The sequence below is a fragment of the Amblyomma americanum genome, chromosome 1 (assembly GCF_052857255.1).
Source record: "Amblyomma americanum isolate KBUSLIRL-KWMA chromosome 1, ASM5285725v1, whole genome shotgun sequence".
NCBI classification, from domain to species: Eukaryota; Metazoa; Arthropoda; class Arachnida; order Ixodida; family Ixodidae; genus Amblyomma; species Amblyomma americanum.
Genome location: NC_135497.1, coordinates 313,930,189 through 313,940,429, shown reverse-complemented (window position 1 = coordinate 313,940,429; position 10,241 = coordinate 313,930,189). Strand labels below are relative to the sequence as shown.

The 10,241-nt window shown below is 46.8% G+C and overlaps 1 protein-coding gene across 1 annotated transcript in view; it reads left to right on the top strand.

Moving 5' to 3' along the window:
- The first annotated feature begins 7,160 nt into the window (after positions 1-7,160).
- LOC144120251 (superkiller complex protein 2-like) overlaps positions 7,161-10,241 on the top strand; it is a 52,029-nt gene continuing 48,948 nt past the window's right edge. The window contains exons 1-2 of the mRNA XM_077652653.1: positions 7,161-7,408; positions 8,767-8,984. The gene's annotated coding sequence lies outside the window, so the exon portion shown is untranslated. The remainder of the gene's footprint in view (positions 7,409-8,766; positions 8,985-10,241) is intronic.

Sequence of the window (10,241 nt, the reverse complement as noted above, 5' to 3'; positions counted from 1 at the left end):
TTTCAAGCTAGGTCAGGGTGTCTTAGAACGCCCAGCTACAAAATAAATTTAACGAAGATGACACATGTGCTGTGTGTGGTAAATCGGTAGAAACAATAGAACACCACATTCTAAAATGTGATGGTATCCATCCCGATGTCGATGCAGGCACAGTCACTCTTCCTGAGGCATTAGGGTTTAGAGATGACAATAGTCATGCAAATAAATCTCCGGTGGAAATTAGCAAAAAGCGATTGGAGGATTGGTGGATCAAAAGCAGAGAGGTGACATAAGTTTTAAAGTGTAGGAAGACGTATTTTAAAGAAAATGGCGAATTTTATTACCGACTTACATAAGAGTTAAACAAAAATAAAGGAAAAAACTGAGCATGGTGGCAACTGCCATCAGCCCGTTTCAAAGGGGACGCTCCTACCTTCCATCCATCTATCCTATCAGACGACACGCAGGCGGCACAGAATTTTCTTGTGACTGCCGTTGCAGCAAAAAGTATGCCTTCTGGTGCACTGTTTCTTATATTATTTGTGTGCTGTGTTTAGTGTTACCGTTTGACAAGTGACGCGTCGATGACAGCAGTTGCTGGAGGGAGTAGCGAGTGAACTGCATTGCTGTTGCGTTCCGTTTTGAATGTCCAGTCAGCGAAACAAGAAGCCTGGCGTTTCGTTCCATGAGATTCCTGCCAACATAGAACTCCGGGAAAGACGACTCAAGGTAATTCGAAGAAAAAACTGCCAGGAAAACGCAACATCAAATTATTCTGCAGTTCGTAGATTGCATTTCCAACCAAGGAAATGCTACTGTACGTAGACAGTTTGACTGCCCACCAAGAGAGGGGTGGACTCTTTTAACTGACCTCAGCGCTCCTAAGAGTGTTTCAGGGCCTCAAGAGGCTCGTCGATATCATGCTCAAAGACCGAACGCATCTTCAAAGGTCACTGCGCACATGCTTATTAATTCCTCTACAGTGTGAACAAAATCGCGGGTTTGCCTGTCCTGTCCTGTGAGAACAAAGATAGCGGCATATTATATGCACGAAGTTCATCAAACCGTTGCTAACAAACCATACACTTGACATAACAGACAAGAACGCAGTTGCGAAGATGTACAAGAAATCTCTTTCCCGAAAATTCATGAAACTGCAGTAAGAAACGATTTCCGCCGCCTTCATTGAACCGATGCATGACATTTTTTCTTGCAAGTGCGCACGTGCCCGTGCCTTCAAGCGCAGTTTTTTTTTTAATATTCACACGTTGCTCGCCATGTCTGATACTCCCCTTGTTCCAGTTGTCATTTCATCAACGCACGTATGTGCTTGTCATTTGCAATTGTAGAAATCCGGTCAGTCAGGCCTGCTATGTTACTCCCGACGTCACTGTGCGCGTGTACAGGAGCCTAGTGAGCTGTGCTTCTAGCGAAAAGAATAGCGATGAGGGGCTTGAGTCTATTTGAAATTTGTCAACGTTATTCAAGGCGGTACCGTTCGGCGAAAGCTCGTCGGAAAAATGACTAGAAACAACGCAGCTAGGCTGCCCTCCAAGATCTGCTTCACCCGATCGAAACATCTCTCGCAATGCTCCGCAGCAAAATTGCGAACAGACGCGCGCTTCACAAAGTTCCAAGAACATTAGATATGAGGATCGTGCCCCCTGCGGGCCAGCGACTCCCCAGGCAAGTTACCGCGACGTCTCAGCTTCCATCCATAGAGCGCCATATGCAGTCCTCCTTTGTCACGGGTCACCTAGCTACAGTTGAGAGCTCAAGCAATTCCGGACTTCCTCCTGTCCTTATTCTATCTCATTGATTATTTTCCCTTTTTGCTTGCCCGAAGTAGTCTATTTCTTGCCATTGGCAACAGTACAATGTATACGATCATGCAGCGTAAATACTAATTTTGCGGCATTTCCAGCTGCTTCAAGCACTTGCGGCAATATGGATGTTTCGAACACGTTCCTTTTGTTGTAAACCGTCCAAAAGTTACTGGTTATGCAGCAGACAAAATGTCCTAACGGCATGATAGAAAGGGGGGGGGGGGGGCACAGCAGGCTTTTAGATTTCGAAATCGAAACTGATGATCCTCTTTCAGTAATACGTGGAAGTCAGCTTAGACTTTTTAGGCATTTGCTGCACGCTGAGACATCCCAAAACATGTTTTTTTTTTGTAGTTAAAGAACTAAAAGTTGTTGCTAAAAGCCCGAAAAAAGGATGAAACAGCATTATTGGGCACCCTGAATCACAGTCTCCCAGCCATTGAAACCGAAATTGAGGGTCATCTTTCAGTGCCCCCAGCGGCCAGTCTGCGCCGTGTCGAGGCAATCTCGGGGCCCATTGAAATCGAGGAGACGCTCCAGGCATGTTCGTCAGGAGGCATTGAAGGTAACTAGGGAAGGATAACGTTCGCAGCACTGATCTCCACTAAGGGGCTGGATGCCGCATCGGGCGGCCAAAAGTGAAGCCACCGCAAGCTGGGCAGCATGTCCCGGAAGTCAGCCTTTGGCAGTGCATGAATTCGGACCTCAGCACGGTTTTTCTGTTTTAGTTTTCGTTTTCCACTTAGCACCTTGTCTTTTCGACGTTCTCGTCTTTTTTCATGACAATGCCTACCTGTTGCGCCGTCAACTGCATGAGGAGAGCAGCAAAGTCCTCGAGAAAGACGTTTCAAAAATAAGGGTCCATTGCATCGCTATGGGACGACACTAGCAGACGACTGAACGTCGCTACACACAGTACGTACGGAGCCTCGTCTGCTCAGCTCTGTGTTGTCCCGTTGCGCTAGCGTCGCTAGCTCTGCTCTTTGTTGTGATGCACGTCGTCGCGCTCAAAGGCCAAGTTATACCGTCAATGGGGGATAAATGTAAGAAAGAATGGGTACAAACCTTCATTAGGCAGCGGACTTTGCATTGACCATTTTACCGAATTATGTTTAGACCGAACCTGAGCGAGGGCGAGGCCGCAATCTGGTGAGGTACCGCCGGCGTTCTGCTGGTTCGCATTAACGCGTCCAAAAGGTGTATGGTACTACTGTTTCGACGGAGCGTATCAAGTACTGTTTTGTACTGTAGCAAATTATGCCTGAATGGGCTTTTATTCGGGATGCTTGGTGCAGTTGACTTCTAACAGCACTTGTCACATGCGCTGCTGCATTCGTCTTCCTCGTCAGTCGTTTCTCTCGCGCTGTGTAGACAAAACGTGGCTATTGAGTTAGATTAAAAGAACGTCTGGAAGGTAAATGACACCCTAAAGCAATAAACATCAGCTGCCGTCGATGAGAAGAGACATCGTCCGCCACCAAACCGAAACTGAGACAGCGGCAGTTCGAGTGTCAGGATTTCCGCGCCATTGCCTTTTCTTTGCAACACGAAAATTTGTTTTTAAGATGACCTAGACTCATCATCTACCCCTTTACTGCGGCATGGTGAGACCTGCATGCCTGTTTTCTTCGGTTTCTCTGAAATTACAGGGTTCCCCAAACAATGCACACATTTCTCGCGTTGAGCTTGCTTATTCCTTTGATATTACAGTAGACGTTACACGAAAACAACGCGAAAAACTAAGAACGGAAGGGCGAAAAAGGCGACTTTTTGCATTGAAATACACAACAGACACCGAACTTCCGGGACATCCAACCGAACTTCGGATGGCTTCACTTGCGCCTACTTCGGAAAGCGGGAATGCGGCATCCAGCCACCTAGTCGAGATCAGTGATTCGCAGCGATCCCAGCGGAAATTACCCTTCAATGGGGGAAAAACTTGCATATATGCAGTGGAAGCTTGCATGCAGTTCTCGCCTGGCCAGGGCAGCCCACAACTGCGCATTCTGACAGTGCCGTGCTTGCATATGGGGGAATTGCAATGGGGGAAAACTCACGATAATTCGAACAAGTCAGCATCCGCTACGGTTAATTCGAACCAGGAGCCACTGGCTGACACCGCTCTTCGTAGATAGAAGTTGACCCATAACAAGTAAAGCACGCTCCAAATTTAATAGAGATGTAAAACAATGGAAAAAAAAATCCGGGGGCACGAGGCTCACGGAGCCTGCGATCCGGTGCATGCCGTAGCACGTTTTTGCTGCCGGTGTACTCGCCCGCGCCGATGATGCAGTAGTAGCCAATGCCTCTTGAAGAACATGCCTGTGAAGCGTCTCCTCGATTTCAATGGGCCCCAAGATCGCCTCAACATTGCGCAGACTGGCCGCTAGGCGGCGCTAAAAGATGACCCTCAATTTCGGTTTCAATGGCTGGGAGACTGTGATGTGCGGCGCCCGATCATTCTGTTTCATTCTCTTTTCGGGTTTTGAGCAACAACTTTTATTTTTTAATGGCGAAAACATGTTTTTGAATTTCTCACAGTGCAGCAAATGCTTAAAAAGTCTGAGATAACTTCCACATATTACTGAAAAAGTAACATCAGTTTCGATTTCGAAATCTAAAAGCGTGCGGTCCACACCGTTCTATCTTGCCGTTAGAACATTTTGTCTGCTGCATAACCAGTAACCTTTGGACGGTTTGCAACATTAGTGAGAGGATCATCAGTTTCGATTTCGAAACCTAGCAGCGTGCTGTGCCCCCGTTCTATCATGCCGTTAGGACCTTTTGTCTGGTGCATAACCAGTAACGTTTGGACGGTTTACAACAAATGGAACGTGTTCGAAACATCCATATTGCAGCAAGTGCTTGAAGTGGCTATAAATGCCGCAAAATAAGTATTTACACTGCATGATGCATGGTCGTATACATTGTACTGTTGCCAATGGCAAGAAATAGACTACTTCGGACAAGCAAAAATGGAAAATAATCAATGAGATAGAATAAGGACAGGAGGAAGTCCGGAATTGCTTGAGCTCTCAATTGTAGCCAGGTGACCCGTGACATAGGAGGACTACATATGGCGCTCAATGGATGGAAGCTGAGACGTCGCGGTAACTTGCCTTGGGAGTCGCTGGCCCGCAGGGGGCACGATCCTCATATCTAATGTTCTTGGAACTTTGTGAAGCGCGCGTCTGTTCGCAATCTTGCTGCGGAGCATTGCGAGAGATGTTTCGATCGGGTGAAGCAGAACTTGGACGGCAGCCTAGCTGCGTTGTTTCTAGTCATTTTTCCGACGAGCTTTCGCCGAACGGTACCGCCTTGAATAACGTTGACAAATTTCAAATAGACTCAAGCCCCTCATCGCTATTCTTTTCGCTAGAAGCACAGCTCACTAGGCTCCTGTACACGCGCACAGTGACGTCGGGAGTAACACAGCAGGCCTGACTGACCGGATTTCTACAATTGCAAATGACAAGCACATACGTGCGTTGATGAAATGACAACTGGAACAAGGGGAGTATCAGACATGGCGAGCGACGTGTGAATATTAAAAAAACTGCGCTTGGAGGCACAGACACGTCCGCACTTACAAAGAAAAATGACATGCGTCGGTGCGATGAAGGCGGCGGAATTCGTTTCTTTCTGCTCAGTGGTTAGGGCGCAGCTAGAGTCACTAAATAAAGACTTTATTTAGTGACTCTAGGCGCAGCTATCGATCTGAAGTTCTCGGGTTGGAACCCGTCCGCGGCGGCTGAGTTTTTATCGAGGCAAAACGTAAGGCGCCCGTGTGCTGTGCGATGTCAGTGCACGTTAAAGATCCCCAGGTGGTCGAAATTATTCCGGAGCCCTCCACTATGGCACCTCTTTCTTCCTTTCTTCTTTCACTTCCTCCTTTATCCCTTCCCTTACGGCGCGGTTCAGGTGTCCAACGATAGATGAGGCAGATAATTCGCCATTTCCTTTCCCCAAAACCAATTATTATTATTATTATTATTATTATTATTATTATTATTATTATTGCAGTTTCAAGAATTTTCGGGAAAGAGGTTTCTTGTTGCACATGTACATCTTCGCAACTGCGCTCTTGTCTGTTATGTCAAGTGCATGGTTTGTTAGCAACGGTTTGATGAACTTGCATATAATATGACGCTATCCTTGTTCCCACATATCAGGACAGGGATACCCGTGATTTTATTCACACTGTAGAGCAAGCATGTGTCCAGTGGTCTTGTGAAGATGCTTTCGGTCTTTGAGCATGATATCGACGAACTTCTTGAGGCCCTGTAACACTCTTAGGAGCGCTGAAGTCGGTTAAAAGAGTCCGCCCTTGTCTTGATGGGCAGTAAAACTGCCTACAGTAGCATTTCCTTGGCTGGAAATGCAAGCTACAATCTGCAGAATAATTTGATGTTGTGTTTGGCTGCCAGTTCTTTCTTCTAATTACCTTGAGCACTCTTTCCCGGAGTTCTAAGTCGGCAGAAATTTCATGAAACGAAACGCCAGGGTTCTTGTTCCGCTGACTGGACATTCAAAACGGAACGCAACAGCAATGCAGTTTCCTTGCTACTCCCTCTAGCAACTGCAGTCATCGACGCGTCACTTGTCAAACGGTAACACTAAATACACCACACAAACAATATAAGAAACAGCGCACCAGAAGGCATACTTTTTGCTTCAACAGCAGTCACAAGAAAATTCTGTGCTTCCTGTGTGTCGTCTGCTAGAGGGCACGGAGGAAGACTATATAGGAGTGGAAACTCTGCTGTCTGTCATTATCATGCTGGCGGCGCCTGGCCGCCTGGAAAGAAACTACTGCCGTTCCGGTTGCCAAGGCAACCGGTCGAGCGTGTTGCTCCCGCTCGGCCCCGCAACACTTGTAACCGCTTTGTCAATTTCGAACAAAACACCTGCGTCTCATCTTAGTCTAGCAAATTCCGAAGGAGGCCGCACTGCACGTAGCAGCGCTGTTAGTATTACGGCCCTCGGACAGACACCGACAAGAACTGTTGCTGTTTGACTAAAGGGCGCAGAAATACAACGTCACGGATGCCCGCTGAAGCAAACCCCCGTGTCGTCTGCTTTGAGCGCACGCCGCCGAACCGCCTGCCCGGCGCTGCATTTTTTTTTTTTTTCGCTGCGGGTTCTACGAGGCGCCGCATGGCGCCGCCACTGCATACGGCCCCGTCGGCGCATACAATTGTGGCTTTATCAGGTCGCCTGCGCTCCAAGGCGGTACATCCTTGGTACATCTACCTTGCATGTTCTTCAGGAGTAGGCGCGAGCCGTTCCACGTTTTCGTTGTGCTGCGGTCGCTGGGTCGCAATCACGTGATGTAAACAACGTAGTATGGCGCTGCGGGTGAAGACAGCTTTTGTTGGTGCCGCGAACGCGAGTTACGTGGACAGCAGCATGGAGATGTTGGAGCCCTTGAGTGACGCCGATATAATTGGGGCTGCATGTTGCCAGCAGATGTCACAGGGCTCGCATGCAGTGAGAACAGCCGACAGTGATAAGCCCGACGCCGGCGACGAGACTGTGCCACCGTCAAGTGCACATAAAGTAGTGTCATGCGCTCGATGTTGCAGCACTCCACTGCTCTGTCGGTGAGTACTCTCACGTTGCACTAGAGCTTTGGGCAAGCTGCAGATGATGCTGATCGAGTCTCTGCAGAAAAAAGGCAAGTAAATGCACTTCGCCGATTACTTTCAATTTTGACGCCCCTTCCCCTCCAATAAACATGTTTTGGAGCATAAATAGCATCTTATAATCCAGCACTAAAGCTAGCTGCTCACGCGAATGCATTCCAGTACGTTTTTCTGGCGCATAACTGTCCAGTCAGTTTGTTTCAGTTGCCACTAGGACCGGATGAATTTAATTCTCAGAATATGCCCGCCACAAATGTGTAGTAGCGCCTAGCTCGCGATAACTAGTCTAGATGCGACTGCTTCGGGTTCTGCCCGCGCGGTAGAATGCTATAACCGCTCATTCTAGCGCCCATTCGATAATTCGAACAATTGTCCAGTACCCTTCGAGTTCGAATTCACGAGCTTTTACTGTATTATTTATGATGCACCAGCGTATCATGGAGGTGGGTCATATGCCTTTTTATTTACTATATAGTGCTTGCCAGCTCCGTGTTTTCTACCGCAGCGGTGGCCGAGTGGTTGAGCATCTGCCTTGCATGCGGGGTTCGATCCCCAGTGCCGCCGGGTACCCACCGTTGGTACAATGGGTACAAGCTTTCCCCTGGCCTTGTGCTCGGCTAGTAAGGGGTGAAATGCTTGGAAAATGCCATGGCGCTCTTTGGCCATAGACGCCCTTGCGCCATAAAAATCCATAATCATCAGCTCCATGTTTTCTGTGCACACTGATTTTTGAACAAGCGCACTATGTGCACTGTTGATTGCATGTTTGCATTGCAGTGCTTATTATATGTCAGCAAAGTAGCAGTTAAGATTTCAGCTCTGTGGGTAAATTTTATGGACAATTTTTACTCACTATGGTAATGATACATCATTGCTAATGAGTCCAGTGGTTGCAGCTAATGAAAGTGCACTTTTGGTAACGTCGTCTATCGGCTTCCTCCTCTGTTGATTTACACGAAGTGTGGTGTTGTAATTTAATCAGTCATGTTGATTAGGTTTCAGTTATTATGTTAGGGTGTGTGGAAAATGAAATTCAAAAGCTTTGTATTCACTGTGCTGGGCCATTGTGATGCCTACAGGGTGGAAAGTGCGACACGAATGGCATGGTTATACTGGTCAATAGAGATAGTAGCTGCCCCAAATGTTACATTAGAAGCCTGTTCTAGTGGCCATAGAAATGAAGGTAAAAACACAGTGCCTGTTTGCACTTCTGTGTGAAAACCTATCGTACCAGCAATTTTTGGTGGCAAAAAAAAAAGAAGCATTGCCTGTTTTTAAACTGGAAACCTCAGTTCATGTGCAAAGTATCTCTGCAGGGCTGGGCGTCGTGGCAAGGATGAGACGGGCACAGTGTTGCTGTTATGCAAAGGGGATGTGCCGGAGTCAACGCAGCTGCAGACCATGTGGCTGGGTCGGCCAACAGAACTAGTTGCGGTTCCATGTTACCTATTCCATGATCCTTAATCTCAAGGCCCAAGCAAACAAGCGTGTGGAGGACATGGTGAAAGACTCAATCCGTGCGAACTCCAACCAGGTTTGTTTTGGATGGCAGAGGCTTTTAAAACTGCTCATTTCATTGCTTTTTTATTCTGACCAAACCTAGGAAGTTTTGCTTTAAAGGCACTCATGATGGGTGGAACATGTATGCCGCAACTTAAACTGCAATCTGCAAGAAAATGGAATACTTCGCTGACAGGATAAGCATGCCATACTTAATAGAATTAAGGTTGTATATTGGAAAATAAGCTGACAAAAGGTCATCTGACCATTTGATCATGGTTGAGAGCTTTTAATTGTTTATTGTTTATAAAGAAAAATTTTGCCACTGCATTTGGCACTACTTGCATGCACTGGTACGTTAATAATTGATTTCATGTTGTTTTCATAGTCCTTGATTGAGTATTGTGTCTTGAGTATGCTGGATGTCCAGCAGTGCACTCCATGCCCAAGTTGAGCCAAACACCCTGTCTTAAAGTAGTAGACACACCAAATTTTTGTTGTGGATCGTGACGTGGAGTTCGCCTAAGCCCAGGAAATAAGTTAAAATAAAGTTTTCTTTCTCATGTTGTTTTGGTTTAAACATCTGAATAGTGGCTATGGCGTCGCAGGTGTGTTGAGACAATGTTCAGGTTATGTAAAGGACGCAAAAATTGCTATCTACAGCGACTCCCATTAAGACGAACTCTGTTAAGATGAATTCTTGGATAAGGTGAACAAGTGAGAGAATTTGGTTGGTTTCCCATAGGACTCAATGTAAAAAAAAATCCACTTAAGACGTACTGTTTCACGTGTACTTTGGTTACGATGACCTTTCGCAGCGACTGCGTGTAACGGCACTCACGGGGCGTCCACACAGCATTGAGCAAAGAAAAAAAATATATATAAAATGCTTCTCTATAAGAGCATCCCCACTAGATGCTTTCTGCGCTTCAAACAAAACTGTGGGGAAGCCGTCTTACAGGAACACGCTTTCTTGGGGGAACGTTCTCTTGCTGGTGTGGAATTGACATGGCACCATCATGTCTGCGCTTGCATGTCACATCTCGGCATCGCACGCTTGTCATGTGCCGCTCATTGTCTCCCATAGAATAAAATGAGCATATTCGCAAAGTGCACCTGCTCGTCGACCTGGGGCTTAATTAAACCTTTAAGGTTTAATTAATTAAACCTTTAAGGTTTAATTAAGCTCCAGAAAGGGTTAAAAACTTTGGGGCCGCATTTTCAACAGGCTCGGTGTTGCAACACGCATGATTCCAGCACCGAGATAGCCAGATATTAGTGCTGCTCACAT